Here is an 18,943-nt window from a genome sequence, read left to right on the forward strand (position 1 = left end):
CTGAGCACAGGAGGAGCTAGCTTTACTGAGAAGCCACATATGTCTGGGCATCAAACTCTGCAGAGACAATACGTAACTGGAAGATGTCAAAGTGTGAGAATATGTCATTGTGTATTCTGCCTGGATGTACTATCCTCAGTATTGTGGTAAAAATTACTATAGTGTGTAAACCTCACTTGAAAATATATTATTACTGAAACCTGTTGTTCAAAATTTTAATCCCCTTGCAGACATAATATAGATTTAAAAATGTTTCCAAATTATGCTAGGGTAAATCCAGCTCAAAGGGTATTCCGCCCCTAGACTTCTTATCCCCTATCCAAAGAATAGGGGATAAGATGTCTGATCGTGGGGGTCCCGCCGCTGGGGACCCCCGTGATCTTGGCTGTGGCACCCCAGATATCCGGTGCACGGAGCGAACTCCGCTATGTGCCAGATGACTGGTGATGCGGGGCGGAGGCTCGCGATGTCACGGCCGCGACCCGCTCGTGACGTCACTGCTACGCCCCATCAAAGCAAGTCTATGGGAAGGGGCGTGGTGGCCGTCACGCCCCCTCCCATATACTTGCATTGAAGGGGCGTAACAGTGATGTCATGAGCGTGAAGTGGCCGTGACGTCACAAGCCTCCGTTGTTGCACCCGGCACTATAAATGAATGCCGGGTGCAGCAGTGAGATCGCTGGGGGGTCCCCAGCGGTGGGACCCCCGCGATCAGATATCTTATCCACTATCCTTTGAATAGTGGATAAGATGTCTAGGGATGGTGTACCCCTTTAAGGGTACATTTACACGACTGTGGCTTACAGCAATTGTGAGTTATGCTACTGTTCACTTCAATGGGACCGCCGAAAGTCTGCAATGGTAGCAGATTTGCAGACTGCCGATGGACCAGTTGAAGTGAATGTTAGAGTAACTTGCAGTGGATTTCCCATAGTGGGTAACCCGCTGCATGATCGTGTGTATGCACCCTAATGGTTTTACACATTAGCTTAGCAATAATAAAGACAAAATGGACATTTGGTATAAGGAAAATATTTTTTAACTTGTGCATTTGGAAATAGAAAATTAGCAATTATCGGTTATTGTGCCTGAACATCATAAATATTGCAGTCAGTAAAGTCCGTTTTCTTCATTCTTGCCTTTAATTTTAGCAACACAGAAAAGAAAATGCGGCTTTTAATTATTTCGTTGCTAAGTCACGATTGCACTTTTCTAAATCAACATGCATTGTGAAATGTCTCATTCTGAAATATTTACAGCTCCCCCTGACATGCTGATGTTATGCTCATTCAAGTATAAAACACATTTTCCAATTTGACACAAGCAAGGTCAAATGAAGTATAGTAACAGGTTTTCTCTATGTTCACTTGACCATGCCACTACTCTAATGAGGCAGCTGATAACAGTGTAAAGAGCTTGGCCTATAATCATACACACCATTAAAATATGCATTGTTCCTTGTGATGTATGTCCTGTCATGGTGTATATACTGCATATGAAGTTCATTAAATACTATTTTTGCAGGACTATACTGTTCTTATGTTGTGCCACTAATAAAATCTACATAAAGTACGATATATACTCACACAAAAAATATGCCATAGAAAGGTATTTTAAGTGTAAATAAAACAAAAAAACAAAACTTCCACTTATCCCTCTACTATCTCTGTCTGTCCTGAGCAGCATATGTTTGCTATGGGGATTTTCTTCTACTCTGGAGAATTCCTAAAATGGACAGAGATGTCAGCAGAGAGCACTGTGCTCGTGATGTCAGCAGACAGTTCTGTGTTCAAAAAAGAAAATAATTTCCTCTGTAGTATTCAGCAGCTAATAAGTACTGGAAGGATTAAGATTTTTTTTTATAGAAGTAATTTACAAATCTAAAATTAAAATATAGCCACATCTCAAGAATATCACCCTGCTGGGTACACAATGAGAATAACTGAAAACAGATGTTTTGAAAAAATCCAGTTAAAATAAAAAATGCACATATAAAACATCTTGTTCAGAGCAATAATAATTGTATAATACATTATACTGCCATTGGGCCCTAATGGCAGAATTGTAATACATTTTGTAAGATAACTACTAATTAATAATAAGCCAGAAAAATTATTATTAGCATATGCTTTTAGTTCGGAATGAACTTGTAATCTGGCACTAGAAAGATTGTTTGTAAAGTCAGTCTTGGTGGTAATTTTAGACTGTACTGTCCATAATTAATAGGAATAGATGGTTCTCACCATGGCAACAGCTGGTGCCGTATTGCGACGGGCCGAAAGTGGTTGGTTCTCACTGGGGTAACTGGTCCTGTGCTGCGACGGGCCGAAGATGTTGAGTCCTGCAGTGACTGTTAAGTTATTGGCCGTGGAGAGACAGGATGATCTCTGCGAGCCTGTTGTAAGGAGGACTCCGTTCAGTCTTGGATGGTAACCTATACGCGTTTCAGTGTACTAGAACCGACCCCTTCCTTAGTAGGCAAATTGCATATGATAATAATAATTTTGCTGGCTTATTATTTATTAGTAAATATCATACAACATTTATTACAATTCTGCCATCAGGGCCCAATGGCAGTATAATATATTATACAATTATTATTGCTCTGAACAAGATGTTTTATACGTTAAGTTTTTTTTAAACTGTATTTTAAAAAATTTCGAAATTTTTTCAAAACATCTGTTTAGTTATTCTCATTGTGTACCCAGCAGTGTGGTATCCTTGAGGTGTGGCTATATTTTTATTTTAGATTATTTATCCCTTTTTGATCGGTGGGGTTCGATCTATTAGCCACATTAAATCTTGAATATCTGGTTGTGAGTAGTGTTGCTCGCGAATATTCGAAATTCGAATATTATTCGCGAATATCGCATATTCGCGAATTCGCGAATTTCGCGAATATAGCGCTATATATTCGTAATTACGAATATTCTTTTTTTTTTTTTTTTTTTTCTTCACAGTACACATCACAGTGATCATCCCTCTCTGCTTCCAGCTTGTGTGGTGTAAAGAAGGCTGTAATACTACTGTGTGAGACTGGCGTGCAAAAATTCGCATATGCGAAAATTCGCTTATGCTAATTTTCGTATATGCGAATGTTCGCATATGTGAATGTTCGCATATGCTAATTTTGTATATGCTAATATTCACATATGTTAATTTCCGCATACGCGAATATTCGCATATGCGAAAATAAAACGAGAATATAACGAATATGCGAATATTCGCGAATATATGACGAATATTCGTCCATATATTCGCGAATATTCGCGAATTCGAATATGGCCTATGCCGCTCAACACTAGTTGTGAGCTGCACACTTATTTTATTAATTTACAAATCTCCAAAGGATAGGGTATAAGATTTTAGATCGCGAGGGTCCCGCTCAATATCCGTGCCGTCACGCCTCCTCCCATAGAAGTGAATGGAGGAGGCGTGGCAACTTGCATTGCCAGTCATCGGGCAAGGAGCGGAGTTCACTCTATGCACCGAATGATGGAGTGCCACAGTGGAGATTGCGGGGGTCCACAGCGGCGGGACCCCTGCAATCTAACATCCTATCCCCTATCCTTTGCATAGGGAATAAGATGTTTCCAACAGAGTACCCCTTTAAAAGTATCCTCTATCCACAGGATAGGGGATAAGTGTCTGATCACAGGGGGTCCATTCTCCTGTACAGGGCCTAACCCGTTCTCACTGCACTCCGACCCCCCCGCCCCACCCCAGTGAAGGCCCATCCAGCCAATTTTTATTAAAGACACATAAATGGCATTTAAAATATTAATATATACTTTGTTAGACAGTGACAGGAATGGTGTCCCGGTGCTCGCATCATGCGCTGCAGGTCCCAGCTGCTTTCAGCAGCCAAGGACCCGCCCGTAATGGCGGATATCCGGGGTCGCGCCAATGTCCGCCATTAACCCCTCAGATGCCGTGATCAATACAGATCACCGCATCTGCAGCAGTGCGGTAATTTAAATGGATGATCGGATCGCCCGCAGCGCTGCCGCAGGGATCCAATCATCCAGCATAGCAGCCGGGGGTCCCCTCACCTGGCTCTGGCCATCTCCCGGGGTCTTCTGCTCTGGTCTGAGATCGAGCAGACCAGAGCAGATCACCGAGAACACTGATCAGTGCTATGTCCTATGCATAGCAATGAACAGTATTAGCAATCAAAGGATTGCTATAGATAGTCCCCTATGGGGACTATTAAAGTGTAAAAATGAAATTAAAAAAAGTTTAAAAAAATTAGGGGAGGGACCAATATCTACCAGGTGCATTTTTAATTAACCTGGGAAGGTTACCTCCCCTAAGCCGGCATCTCCATTACAGACAAGAATGAAAATGCAAAAGGTAGTACAAAGACCATACACAAAAATATATAATAGAAAAACTACATAAATATAAGAGAGGTGTATGTCACAAAATCATAGATATGATTATTCATATATGGTATTTCATAAATGAAAGCAAGCCACCAATACCTAGATATGGCAGTATCTTAAATGTCAAATGGGTACTACTATAATCTTATTAAGAACCAATAAAATGTATTCTAACAATATGTATGAATGAACTGTGTGTACACAATTTCTAAGAGGGACTTAGAAAAAATGACACATAATTTTAATAAAATTACAAAAAATTACTTGATAAGAGAGGTATAACTTTGGAAATAAGTCATATAGTAATCAATAATGTAATATGACATCCTGTCTTTTATTTAAACCATTCGGATATCTGGAATCTAGTTGCATGATCCAGAAGATCTCTCTGTCAAGTAATTTTTGTCTGTGATCCCCTCCTCTTGTGGGAACAGCTTTTCTCTCTATGCCCTGTAGGACCCCACTTGTATAACTGCCATCATGTTTTTCAGTGCAGTGCTGACTGATCATAGAGACTTTTCGGGAGTTGAAGCATTGAACATCTGATATATGTTTTCTAATCTGTGTTTTTAGGGGACAGGTGGTACACCCTACATATTGAACCTGGCACTCCCGGCATGTCATCAAATACACCACAAATGATGTGTTGCAGTTGATGTATTGTTTAATGGTAGAAGTATTACCTCTAGATGCTGATGTAAACTCTTTTTTTTTTTAGCGCAACAATAATAGCAAAGTAAATAATCATGGGTATTATTATAATCATATTGACCCACAGAATAAAAAACACCTGTCATTTTTACCGTAAACTGTACGGTGTGAAAATGAAACCTTCCAAAATTTGCAAAATTGCGTTTTTCTTTTTAATTTCCCCACACAAATAGTATCTTTTGATTGCGCCATACATTTTATGGTAAAGTGAGTGATGTCATTATGCAGGACAACTGGTCGCAGAAAAAACAAACCCTCATACTAGTCTGTGGAGGAAAATATAAAAGTGATAAAATTTGTAGAAGACGAGGAGGAACAAACGAAAATGCAAAAATATAATTGGCCTGGTCCTTAACCCCTTAAGCACTGAGCCCTTTTTCACCTTAAAGGGGTACTCTGCCCCTAGCATCTTATCCCCTATTCAAAGGATAGGGGATAAGATGTCAGATCGCGGGGGTCCCGCCGCTGGGGACCCCCGGGATCTCCGCTGCAGCACCCTGCTATCATTAATGCAGAGAGCAAAAACATGCTCTGTGCATAATGACAGGCAATACGGGAGCCGGAGAATCGCAACGTCACAGCTCCGCCCCCTTGTGACATCATGGCCCGCCCCCTCAATACAAGTCTATGGGAAGGGGGTATCGGCCATAACGCCCCCTCCCATAGACTTGCATTAAGGGGGCGGCCGTGACATCGCGAGGGGGCGAGGCTGTGATGTCACGATGCTCCCGCCCCTGTATCGCAGGTCATTACGCACAGAGCGAATTTGCTCTGTGCACTAATGATAACGGGGTGCTGCAGCACGGGACCCCCGCAATTTGACATCTTATCTTAACATTTTGAAATTTTGCATTTTTCTAACTTTGAAACTCTCTGCTTGTAAGGAAAATGGATATTCCAAATAAATTATATATTGATTCACATATACAATATGTCTACTTTATATTTGCATCATAAAGTTGACATGTTTTTACTTTTGGAAGACACCAGAGGGCTTCAAAGTTCAGCAGCAATTTTCCACAAAGTTTTCAATAACTGAATTTTTCAGGGATCAGTTCAGTTTTGAAGTGGATTTGAGGGGTCTTCATATTAGAAACACCCCATAAATGACCCCATTATAAAAACTGCACCCCCAAAGTATTCAAAATGACATTCAGAAAGTGGGTTAACCCTTTAGGTGTTTCACAGGAATAGCAGCAAGGTGAAGGAGAAAATTCAAAATCTTCATTTTTTTACACTCGCATGTTCTTGTAGCCCCAGTTTTTGAAATTTTACAAGGGGTAAAAGGAGAAAAAGCTCCCCAAAATGTGTAAACCAATTTCTCTCGAGTAAGGAAATACCTCATGTGTATGTCAAGTGCTCTGTGGGTGCACTAGAGGGCTCAGAAGGGAAGGAGCGACTTTGGAGTGAGATTTTGGAGAGTGAGTTTTTCTGAAATGGTTTTTGGGGGGCATATCACATTTAGGAAGCCCCTATGGTGCCAGAACAGAAAAAAAAAAAATAACATGTCATACTATTTTGGAAACTACACCCCTCAAGGAACGTAACAAGGGGTCCAGTGAGCCTTAACACCTCACAGGTGTTTGACGACTTTTAGTTAAATTCGGATGTGTAAATACATTTCTATTTTTTTCACTAAAATGCTGGTTTTCCTACAAATTTTTACAAGGGGTTATGGGAGAAAATGCCCCCCATAATTTGTAACCCCATCTCTTCTGAGTATGGAAATACCCCATGTGTGACGTCAAGTGCACTGCGGGCGCACTGCAATGCTCAGAAGAGAAGTCACATTTGACTTTTGGAAAGCAAATTTAGCTGAAATGGTTTTTGGGGGGCATGTCGCATTTAGGAAGCCCCTCTAGTGCCAGAACAGCAACAAAAAAAAAACACATGGCATACTATTTTGGAAACTGCACCCCTCAAGGAACGTAACAAGGTGTACAGTGAGCCTTAACACCCCACAGGTGCTTGACAAATTTCTGCTAAATTTAGACGTGAAAATAAAAAATTAGATTTTTTTCACTAAAATGCTAGTGTTACCCCAAAGTTTTCATTTTCACAAGGGGTAATTGGAGAAAAAGGCCCCCAAAATGTGTAACCCCAAACTACAATGCTCAGAAGAGAAGGAGCACCATTGAGCTTTTTGTGAGAAAATGAGGTTGGAATAGAAGTGGGAGGCCATGTGTGTTTACAAAGCCCCCTGTGGTGACGGTGAACAGTGGACCCCCCCACATGTGCCCCCATTTTGGAAACTACACCTCTCACAGAATTTAACAAGGGGTGCATTTACACTCTACTGGTGTTTGACAGATCTTTGGAATAGTGGGCTGTGAAAATGAAAAATTAAATTTCATTTTCACGGACCAATGTTCCAATAATCTTTCAGACACCTGTGGGGTGTAAATGCTCACTGCATCCCTTATTAAATTCTGTGAGGGGTGTAGTTTCCAAAATGGGGTTACATGTGGGGGGGGTCCACTGTTCTGGCACTATGGGGGCTTTGTAAACACACATGGCCTTCAATGTCGGACACATTCTCTCTCCAAAATCCCAATGGCGCTCCTTCTCTTCTGAGCATTGTTGTTCGCCCGCAGAGCCCTTTACATCCACATATGGGGTATGTTCTTACTCAGAAGAAATGGGGCTACAAATTTTCGGGGGCTTTTTTCCTATTCTCCCTTGCGAAAATGAAAAATGTATGGTAACACCAGCATTTTAGTGGGAAACATTTTTTTTTCATATCCAACTTTAAAGGGGTTATCCAGGGAAAAACTTTTTTTTATAGATCAACTGGCTCCAGAAAGTTAAAAAGGTTTGTAAATTACTTCTATTAAAAAATCTTAATCCTTTCATGAGCTGCTGAAGTTTAGTTGTTTTTTTCTGTCTAAGTGCTCTATGTGTCTCGGGAACCACCCAGTTTAGAAGCAAATCCCCATAGCAAAACTCTTCTACTCCGTGCAGTTCCCGAGACAAGCAGAGATGTCAGCAGAGAGCACTGTTGCCAGACAGAAAACAACTCAACTTCAGCAGCTTATAATTATTGAAAGAATTAAGATTTTTTAATAGAAGTAATTTACAAATCTGTTTAACTTTCTGGCGCCAGTTGATATATAAAAAAAAAGTTTTTTCCTGGAATACCCCTTTAACCTCTTCAGGACATAGGGCGTATGGATACGCCCTGCATCCCGAGTCCTTAAGGACCGAGGGCGTATCCATACGCCCGTGGGAATTCCGGCCCCCACCGCTAGCCGGTTGGGGACCGGAGCCGGATGCCTGCTGAAATCGTTCAGCAGGCATCGGGGCATATCGCCCAGGGGGGTCATTATGTCCCCCCATGTCGGCGATCGCCGCAGATCGCTGGACAATTCAGTCCAGCGATCTGCGGCGATTCTGGGTCAATCAGGTCTCCAGTGACCCGGTGACCCGGAATTACTGGCTGTTCGGGGCCGTCTCTGACGGCCCCGAACAGCCAGAGCCTGCAGGGGTGAGGTGGGACTGGTGCCACCTCACGATCGCCCTGATTCGTCGGCCGGATTACCGGCCGACCAATCAGGGCGCCTGCTGCGGGTGTCACTCCCGCACCCGCTCCGCCCCTCTTCTGGAGGACGTGAGCGGGTGCGGGACGTGCACCCCGGGTGCTGGGGACCCCGATCCCCGGCGCCCCTGTTGTGATCGGGGCCCCAGGAGCAGCTGCGGCGGCGGAGACGACGAGGGACTGACCTGTGCGGCTGGATCGTTGGAGGTGAGTGACAGCCTCCTGCTGTTGCTTGGCAACAGCTCCCAGCATGCAAAAAGGGCATGCTGGGAGCTGTAGTTATGCAACAGCAGGAGGCAGACCACCACAACTCCCAGCATTCCCTTATGGGCATGCTGGGACTTATGGTTTTGCAACAGCTGGAGGCACATTCTTTCTATGGAAAAGTGTACCTTCAGCTGTTGTATAACTACAACTCCCAGCTTGCACAAACAGCTAAAGTGCATGCTGGGAGTTGTAGTGGTGCATCTGCTGGTTGCATAACTACAACTCCCAGCATGCCCGTTGGCTGTCGGTGACTGCTGAGAGTTGTAGTTTTGCAACAGCTGAAGGCACACTGGTTGTGAAACTCAGAGTTTTTTTTTACCTAACTCAGTGTTTCACGACCGGTGTGCCTCCAGCTGTTGCAAACTACAACTCTCAGCAGTCACCGTACACCATGCACCGTACATGCTGGGAGTTGTAGTTTTGCAACAGCTGGAGGCACACTGGTTGTGAAACACTGAGTTAGGTCACAAACTCAGTGATACATAACCAGTGTGCCTACAGCTGTTGCAAAACTGTAACTCTCAGCAGTCACCGACAGCCAATGGGCATGCTGGGAGTTGTAGTTATGCAACAGCTGGATGTCCCCCCCAATGTGAACGTACAGGGTACACTCACATGGGCGGAGGATTACAGTAAGTATCTGGCTGCAAGTTTGAGCTGCCGCAAACTTTCTGCTGCAGCTCAAATTGCCAGCGAGAAACTACTGTGAACCCCCGTCCGTGTGACTGTACCCTAAAAACACTACACTACACTAACACAAAAAATAAAATAAAAAGTAAAAAACACTACGTATACACATACCCCTACACAGCCCCCCTCCCCTCCCCAATAAAAATGAAAAACGTCTGGTACGCCACTGTTTCCAGAACGGAGCCTCCAGCTGTTGCAAAACAACTCCCAGTATTGTCGGACAGCCGTTGACTGTCCAGGCATGCTGGGAGTTTTGCAACAGCTGGAGGCACCCTGTTTGGGAATCACTGGCGTAGAATACCCCTATGTCCACCCCTATGCAATCCCTAATTTAGGCCTCAAATGCGCATGGCGCTCTCACTTTGGAGCCCTGTCGTATTTCAAGGCAACAGTTTAGGGCCACATATGGGGTATCGCCGTACTCGGGAGAAATTGTGTTAAAAATTTTGGGGGGTATTTTCTGCTTTTACCCTTTTTAAAAATGTAAAATTTTTGGGAAAACAAGCATTTTAGGTAAAAAAAAAATTTTTTTTTTTACATATGCAAAAGTCGTGAAACACCTGTGGGGTATAAAGGTTCACTTAACCCCTTGTTACGTTCCCCGAGGGGTCTAGTTTCCAAAATGGTATGCCATGTGGTTTATTTTTGCTGTCCTGGCACCATAGGGGCTTCCTAAATGCGGCATGCCCCCAGAGAAACATTTGCGTTCAAAAAGCCAAATGTGACTCCTTCTCTTCCGAGACCTGTAGTGCGCCAGCAGAGCACTTTTCACCCCCATATGGGGTGTTTTCTGAATCGGGAGAAATTGGGCTTCAAATTTTTAGGGGTATTTTCTGCTATTACCCTTTTTAAAAATAAAAAAATTTTGGGAAAACAAGCATTTTAGGTAAAAATTTTTTTTTTTTTTTACATTTGCAAAAGTCGTGAAACACCTGTGGGGTATTAAGGTTCACTTTATCCCATGTTACATTCCCCGAGGGGTCTAGTTTCCAAAATGGTATGCCATGTGGTTTTTTTTTGCTGTTCTGGCACCATAAGGGCTTCCTAAAGGTAACATGCCCCCCAAAAACCATTTCAGAAAAACGTACTCTCCAAAATCCCCTTGTCGCTCCTTCCCTTCTGAGCCCTCTACTGCGCCCGCCGAACACTTTACATAGACATATGAGGTATGTCCTTACTCGAGAGAAATTGGGCTACAAATACAAGTAAAAATTTTGTCCTTTTACCCCTTGTAAAAATTCAAAAATTGGGTCTGCAAGAACATGTGAGTGTAAAAAATGAAGATTGTGAATTTTCTCCTTCACTTTGCTTCTATTCCTGTGAAACACCTAAAGGGTTAAAACGCTGACTGAATGTCATTTTGAATACTTTGGGGGTGTAGTTTTTATAATGGGGTCATTTATGGGGTATTTCTAATATGAAGACCCTTCAAATCCACTTCAAACCTGAACTGGTCCCTGAAAAATACTGAGTTTGAAAATTTTGTGAAAAATCGGAAAATTGCTGCTGACCGTTGAAGCCCTCTGGTGCCTTCCAAAAGTAAAAACTCGTCAATTTTATGATGCAAACATAAAGTAGACATATTGTATATGTGAACCAAAAAAAAATGTATTCGTAATATCGATTTTCCTTACAAGCAGAGAGCTTCAAAGTTAGAAAAATGCAAAATTTTCAAATTTTAAAATTTTCAAAGTGACAGTGGTCAGATGTGCAAAAAACGCTCCGGTCCTTAAGGCCAAAATGGGCTCCGTCCTGAAGGGGTTAATGAAAATACGTCAATCACCTGTGGGGTGTTAAGGCTCACTATACCCCTTGTTATATTCCATGATGGGTGTAGTTTCCCAACTGGGGTCACATCTGGGTATTTATTGTTTTGCATTTGCGTAAGAACCGCTGTAAAATCAGCCACATCTGTGCAAATCACCAATTTAGACCTCAAATGTACATGGCACACTCTCAATCCTGAGCCATGTTGTGTGCCCGCAGAGCACTTTATGGGCACATATTGGGTAGTTCTGTACTCAGGAGAAATTGTGTTACAAATTATGGTGGTCTTTTTTTCCTTTTACCGCTTGTGAAAATTAAAAGTATGGGGCAACACCAGCATGTTAGTGTAAAAATTATTACTTTTTACACTAACATGCTGGTGTAGACCCCAACTTAACCTTTTCATAAGGGGTAACATTTGTAACTCAATTTCTCCTGAATACAGAGATACCCCATATGTGGCCCTAAACTATTTCCTTGAAATACGACGGCTTCAAAGCGAGAGAGTGCCATGCCCATTTGAGGCCTAAATTGGGGATTTGAATCCACCACAAAAATACCCTACGGCAGTGTTTCCCAAACGGGGTGTCTCCAGCTGTTGCAAAACTCCCAGCATGCCTGAACAGTCAGTGGCTGTCCGGCAATGCTGGGAGTTGTTGTGTTTCAAAAGCTGGAGGCTCTGGTTTGGAAACAATTCCGCTCAAGACCTTTTTCTTTTTATTTATTTATTGGGGGGGGGGGGCTGTGTAGGGGCATGTGTATATGTAGTGTTTTCCTATTTATTTTGTGTGGTGCAGTGTAGTGTTTTTAGGGTACATTCACACGTGCGGGTTTACAGTGAGTTTGAGCTGGGAGTTTGAGCTGCGGCGGAAAATTTGCTGCATCTCAAACTTGCAGCAGAAAACTCGCTGTAAATCCACCCGTGTGAATGTACCCTGTACAATCACATGGGGAGGGGGGGGGGGGACCTTCAGCTGTTGCAAAACTCCCAGCATGCACTGACAGACCATACATGCTGGGAGTTGTAGTTATGCAACAGCTGGAGGCACATTGGTTGCGAAACACAGAGTTTGTTACTGAACTCAGTGTTTCGCAACCAGTGTGCCTCCAGCTGTTGCAAAACTAGAACGCACAGCATGTACAGTCTCTCAGTGCATGCTGGGAGTTGTATTGTTGCAACAGCTGGAGGCACACTGGTTGCAAAACACAGAGTTGGGTAACAAACTCAGTTTTGCAACCAATGTGCCTCCAGCTGTTGCAAAACTGTAACAATCAGCATGCATTGACAGTCGTAGGGCATGCTGAGAGTTGTAGTTTTGCAACAGCTGGAGGCACATTGCTACAACTCCCAGCATGCCCTTTGGTAATCTGTGCATGTTGGGAGTTGTACTTATGCAGCAGCTGGATGCACACTTTTTCATAGAAAAAAATGTGCCTCCAGCTGTTGCATAACTTCAACCCCTAGCATGCACAGACTACAAAAGGGCATGCTGGGAGTTGTAGTTGGAACTCCAGCTTTTGCAAAACTACAACTCTCAGCATGCCCTTTGGTTTTGCATGCTTAGAGTTTTTGCTAAGCAACAGTAGGTGAACAGGCCTCACCTCCTGCTGTATCCTGCCGCCAAGCCGCCGCCGCTGCTGCTGCCACCGATCCTGCTTCTCCTGTCGCCGCCACCGCACGGGACCCCTGCCGGACCAGGGAGAGGTAGGAGACTCCCGCCGGCCCCGATCGCCGACATGATCGCCGGCCCGATCACCGCCCAGCAGGGTCGTGATTCGTCGGCCGTTCCGATCAATCACGTGATCGTGAGGCAACACCCGGGCCACCTCACTCCTGCTGGGAAGGGGGAATGGGGCTGTCTCGGACAGCTCCATTCACCCTTTTTACCGGATCACCAGAGTCCCGATTGACCCGGAATCACCGTTAATCGCCGGTCTGAATTGACTGGTAATTTGCGGTGATCGCCGACATGGGGGGGGGGGGTCTCAGGACCCCCACAGGGGTTTGCATGGGGTGCCTGCTGATAGATGTCAAACTGGCGTACCCATACGCTGTCAGTCCTTAAGGACTTTGAAACAGGGGCGTATGGATACGCCCGGCGTCCTTAAGGGGTTAAGGTCAAAATGGGCTTGGTCCTTAAGGGATTAAAACACTGGCTTTTCCTTATTTTTCAAATAAAATAATGTAAACACAAATAAACATTGACATATGTATTATTAACAACTTGACAAAAGAAGCGACCAGGCACTGCAGGCAAGGAAGGTAAGTGGATATAGCCAACACAGGTGTCTATATGGCAGTGGGGGTGGGATAAAATGTGAAGCAGGGTACAGCGTGGTGCTCACATGTGGTGGTTAGCTGAAACAGTTAACCTAATTTGTGGGAGGAGTCTGGTCCTTAAATACCCACCTCATCCACACAGGTGCTGTCGACAGCATGCAAGGTGTCATTCTGATTGAGGTCCTGTCTAGGCCAGTGGTCACTTCCTGTTCCTACATTCCCCCTCCATCAGGTACAGGGGTCAGGTAAGAGCGCAGCTTGCCTGCGCCATGGTAAAGTTTGTCACTACAGCAGGTACGGATGTTCACTTCGGGGGCTCGGCAGTCCAGGCAGCCATTCAGCGGGCGGCTAGCTAGGTATTACATGTGCACGAGCCCGCTTTGTTTACTCGGCACCATGGTTACTGGCATACATGCGGCATGTAAGTGTTGCAGAGCAGCATCTGTGCACAAGTCCTGCTTTAGGTACACTGCATACTAGTTATGGGCGCACACGCTGTCATATGAACATTGCGGAGCAGTGTGTAAGGAGAAGTTGCTGAGTGCTGCCTTGCAATTTGCTGAGGGGCATCCCCGGGGGCCGTGCAAGGTTGCCAGGGGTAACGTTCTTCAGGAAGGTGATTGATAAACATTTCTTGTTGTGCAGTTCAGGTTATTTGGTTATGTAACTTGCATAAACTGTCCCTGTATATGGGAATGTCTGCTGTGGTATGGCTACATGTGTGCAGAAGTGTGTCTGATGTGGTACTGCTCCTGTATACATTCATGTTGAAGGTCAGGTGTGATAGGATGTCCTTGCATATGATACCACATGGTATTCCACATTTTCATTTCACAATGTGCCACATGTTACCATACACGCCTATGTTTCCCTGCATTTATCACGCATACGGCTCATACAGGATAACACGTATTCAATTCATCCAGGATACTGACCTCACTTAGCTTCCTGAGTCACGGCTACATTCTACACAATTGCACCATGATTGTGTTTCCACTCAGTTGCAATAGCAGTTAACGAGCAAAACTGTGTACTGCCATATGTTCCCACACAGTATACCACGCTTATCTTCCACATAGTGTTCTGTGCTCAGGTCCACACAGTATACCAAGCTTACCTTCCACATACTGTTCCGTGCTATGTCCCACAGTATACCACGCTTACCTTCTACATACTGTTCCATGCTATGTCCCATAGAGTATACCATGCTTTACCTTCTACATAGTGTTCCATGCTTATGTCCACACAGTATACCACGCTTGTGTGCAACACAGCATTACTCCAGGTTCCTACTCTGTGTACGTGCATATGCTTCCCTAGTGGTTTAACATGTACATCTTACTTCAATATGACCCACATATGTTTCTTACAGTATTGTTTTCCATGTTCAGTGCTGTCGTATTACTCTTATGTTTCTTATGTTTACTCTTATGAGTAATTTTACCCCCTAACGTTCACACTACGCAAATATTCCTATAGCAGGCACACTACATAAAATTATGTATACCTTTCTGGAGCTGTCACATGGTGCATACGTGACTGACATTTATGCTACATTAGTTCCCATGGCATGCGTTACTTGAGCTGATGCCGTGATTCACATTATTATATCGATATTCAGTACCAGGCATTGATTCCATATCATATATACTGTGCTCATTTTGGTATTATTGATATACTGGACTTTGTGTTAATATAATCGATACCGTGTTACATTTCATAGCTGTGATGTGGTGCATTTTTGTCCCTATAGTGGTCATACAGTGCTTATGTTACTGAAGCTGATAATTTGCATTACATAACTAGTAACTATATGCTATGTGGTGTTAATAACTGATATACGGTACACTAATGTTACTTGGGGCTCCTGTTACTGTAGCAGATGTACTGGGCATTTAACATTATTTTAGCTGACATATGGGCCTATGTTTCTACTACTGGTAATTTGTGTTTGTTACTCTGGTTTACATATACTGTGTATTAGTGGTTAATTAGCTGTTCTGTTGAACATTAATGTTGTTCAGGGCCTACGTCACTATAAGCTCATATACAGCGCCTTGATGTTTCCGGAGATGTTTTACGGTGCTTACGTTACTTGTAGTGATATACCATGCTTCAACGTTAACGGTTCCCTACAGTATCATATACATACTGGTCCCTATAGGGTACTATGCATACGGTTCTCTACAGTGTGACATACATACCGTTCCCTACAGGGTACTATGCATACAGTTTCTTACAGTGTGACATACATACGGTTCCATACAGTGTGATATGCATGAATTTCCCTACAAGGTAATACGCATACAGTTCCTTAGTGTATGTCTCATAGATATTGTCCCGTTTTTTTGTTCAGCTCTGTCATGTTATGCTTAAGTCATGTACGCTAGGTTGTTTTACCTCTTATGTTCGGTGTGGTTGGAGGCTGATTGCTGTTGTTAATCCTATAACTTCATCTTTATAGTTTCCTTTCTGGTCACTATACACGCCTTGTTACGGCCAGTTTAATCTCACCATTCCAGGTAAGCTTTTAGTCCTCACTTACATGCCTTTTGTACATCACACGCTCCCGTGAGAGAGAGTCTGCCCGACAATACTCAAGCCTTCATATTGTTGTCATTCCTTTGTACATTACAAATGTTCTTGTCTGGGGCAGATTGTATCATCAATCTATGAGCCTCTTGTCATCTTTTGTTAGATGCATTTCACTTATGTTATACGGCGTTACATTACTTCAAGTGATATACCATGCTTCAACATTAACGGTTCCCTATAGTAGGACATACATATGGTTCCCTACAGTGACACATACAACACATACGGTTACCTAGAGTGACATTCATACTTTTCTCTACAGGGTACTATGCATACAGTTCCTTGCAGTGTGACATGCATACGATACATACAGTACCATAACAGTGTGACATACGTACAATTCCTACAGTGTGACATACTTGCATTTCCCTACAGGATAATATGCATACAGTTCCTTACAGTGTATGTTCCAAAGTTTTTGTCCCATTCTTTGGTTTCAGATCTGTCACTTTATGCTTACGTTATGTGCGCTAGTCAAGTATATTAGGATATGGTCATAGTATTACACTCACGTTTTCATGTGCTTAAGTCAGGCATATTTTACTGTTATAGCGTCACATTGTTCTTGTAGGCAGGTCAGGTATGGTAAACATCACTATAGATGGCAACATTCCTAGGATACCCAAGCAGGTATGACCAGATTGGTTTTACCTCTTAGCCCTATACGTTCGGTGTGGTCGGAGGCTGATTGCTGTCGTCAATCCGTAAAGCCTCATCTTTATAGTTTCCTTTTTGGTCATTGGTCATTTTATATACCTTGTTACAGTCAGTTTAACCTCACCATTCCAGGTAAGCTTTAAGTTGTCACTTTACATGCTTTCGTACGTCACATGCTCCCGGGAGAGAGAGGCTGCCCGACAATCCTCAAGCCTTCATATTGTTGTTATTCCTTTGTACATTACAAACTTTATTGTTTCTTGTCTTTTGTTTTTTGTACGTCACATACGCCCCTGTTAGAGGCAGATTGCACTGTCAATCAACGAGCCTCATGTTGTTTCCGTTCCTGCGTGGCATACGATTCTGTCTGAGGCAGATTGCACTGTCAGTCCACGAGCCTCATGTTGTTTCTGTTTCTGCGTTACATACGATTCTGTCTGAGGCAGATTGCACTGTCAGTCCACGAGTGTCACGATCCTGGCTGGTAGGAGGTGGATCCTCTGTGCCAGAGAGGGATTGGCGAGGACCGTGCTAGTGGACCGGTTCTAAGTCACTACTGGTTTTCACCAGAGCCCGCCGCAAAGCGGGATGGTCTTGCTGCGGCGGTAGTGACCAGGTCGTATCCACTAGCAACGGCTCAACCTCTCTGACTGCTGAAGATAGGCGTGGTACAAGGGAGTAGACAGAAGCAAGGTCGGACGTAGCAGAAGGTCGGGGCAGGCAGCAAGGATCGTAGTCAGGGGCAACGGCAGGAGGTCTGGAACACGGGCTAGGAACAAACAAGGGAACGCTTTCACTAGGCACAAGGGCAACAAGATCCGGCAAGGGAGTGCATGGGAAGTGAGGTATAAGTAGGGAGTGCACAGGTGGAAACTAATTAAGCTAATTGGGAAGATTGGGCCAGGCACCATCATTGGTGCACTGGCCCTTTAAATCGCAGAGACCCGGCGCGCGCGCGTCCTAGGGAGCGGGGCCGCGCGCGCCGGGACAGGACCGACGGAGAGCGAGTCAGGTACGGGGACCGGGGTGCGCATCGCGAGCGGGCGCCACCCGCATCGCGAATCGCATCCCGGCTGGAGGCGGGACCGCAGCGCACCCGGTCAGTGGATCTGACCGGGGCGCTGCAACAACGAGGATGAGGCGAGCGCTCCGGGGAGGAACGGGGACCCGGAGCGCTCGGCGTAACAGTACCCCCCCCCCTTGGGTCTCCCCCTCTTCTTGGGGCCAAAGAACCTGAGGAAAAAAAACTCAATTTTTCCGTGATGAGGTCCGATGCAAATTAGGAGGGGTTCCGTGCGGTAACGCACGAGACAGTCCAATCTTTCATTGTAAACACAATTGATGTAGAGGGGTCTGGCGAGACTGGTCACAGGGACGTTGAACCTGTTGATAAGAGAGGCCAAAAAAAAATTTCCTGCAGATCCGGAATCCAAGAAGGCCATAGTAGAGAAGGTAGAGGCAGATATCCGCACAGGCACAGTAAGGCGTGGAGAAGCAGAGTTGACATCAAGAACTGTGTCACCTTTGTGCGGAGTCAGCGTACGTCTTTCCAGGCGGGGAGGACGGATAGGACAATCCTTCAGGAAGTGTTCGGTACCGGCATAGTACAGGCAAAGATTCTCCATGCGGCGTCGTGTCCTCTCTTGAGGTGTCAAGCGAGACCGGTCAACTTGCATAGCCTCCACGGCGGGAGGCACAGGAACGGTTTGCAGAGGACCAGAGGAGAGAGGAGCCGGGGAGAAAAAACGCCTCGTGCGAACAAAGTCCATATCCAGGCGGAGCTCCAGACGCCATCCGGAAAAACGCATGTCAATGCGAGTGGCAAGATGAATGAGTTCATGTAGGTTAGCAGGAGTCTCTCGTGCGGCCAGAACATCTTTAATGTTGCTGGATAGGCCTTTTTTAAAGGTCGCGCAGAGAGCCTCACTATTCCAGGACAACTCGGAAGCAAGAGCACGGAACTGAATGGCGTACTCGCCAACGGAAGAAACACCCTGGGCCAGGTTCAGCAGGGCAGTCTCGGCAGAAGAAGCTCGGGCAGGCTCCTCGAAGATA

General features: G+C 44.5%; 1 protein-coding gene across 4 annotated transcripts in view; it reads left to right on the top strand.

Moving 5' to 3' along the window:
• MEI4 (meiotic double-stranded break formation protein 4) overlaps positions 1 to 18,943 on the top strand; it is a 330,746-nt gene that overhangs the window by 60,684 nt on the left and 251,119 nt on the right. Inside the window, exon 1 of one of the 4 annotated variants that reach the window (XM_056565919.1) lies at positions 13,023 to 13,060. The exons of 2 other annotated variants lie outside the window; for them this stretch is intronic. The gene's annotated coding sequence lies outside the window, so the exon portion shown is untranslated. Of the gene's footprint in view, positions 1 to 13,022; positions 13,061 to 13,817; positions 13,993 to 18,943 lie in introns of those variants that run through there. One more of the 4 variants, XM_056565917.1, reaches the window with a different exon arrangement.

Source organism: Hyla sarda, chromosome 3 (genome assembly GCF_029499605.1).
Source record: "Hyla sarda isolate aHylSar1 chromosome 3, aHylSar1.hap1, whole genome shotgun sequence".
NCBI lineage: Eukaryota > Metazoa > Chordata > Amphibia > Anura > Hylidae > Hyla > Hyla sarda.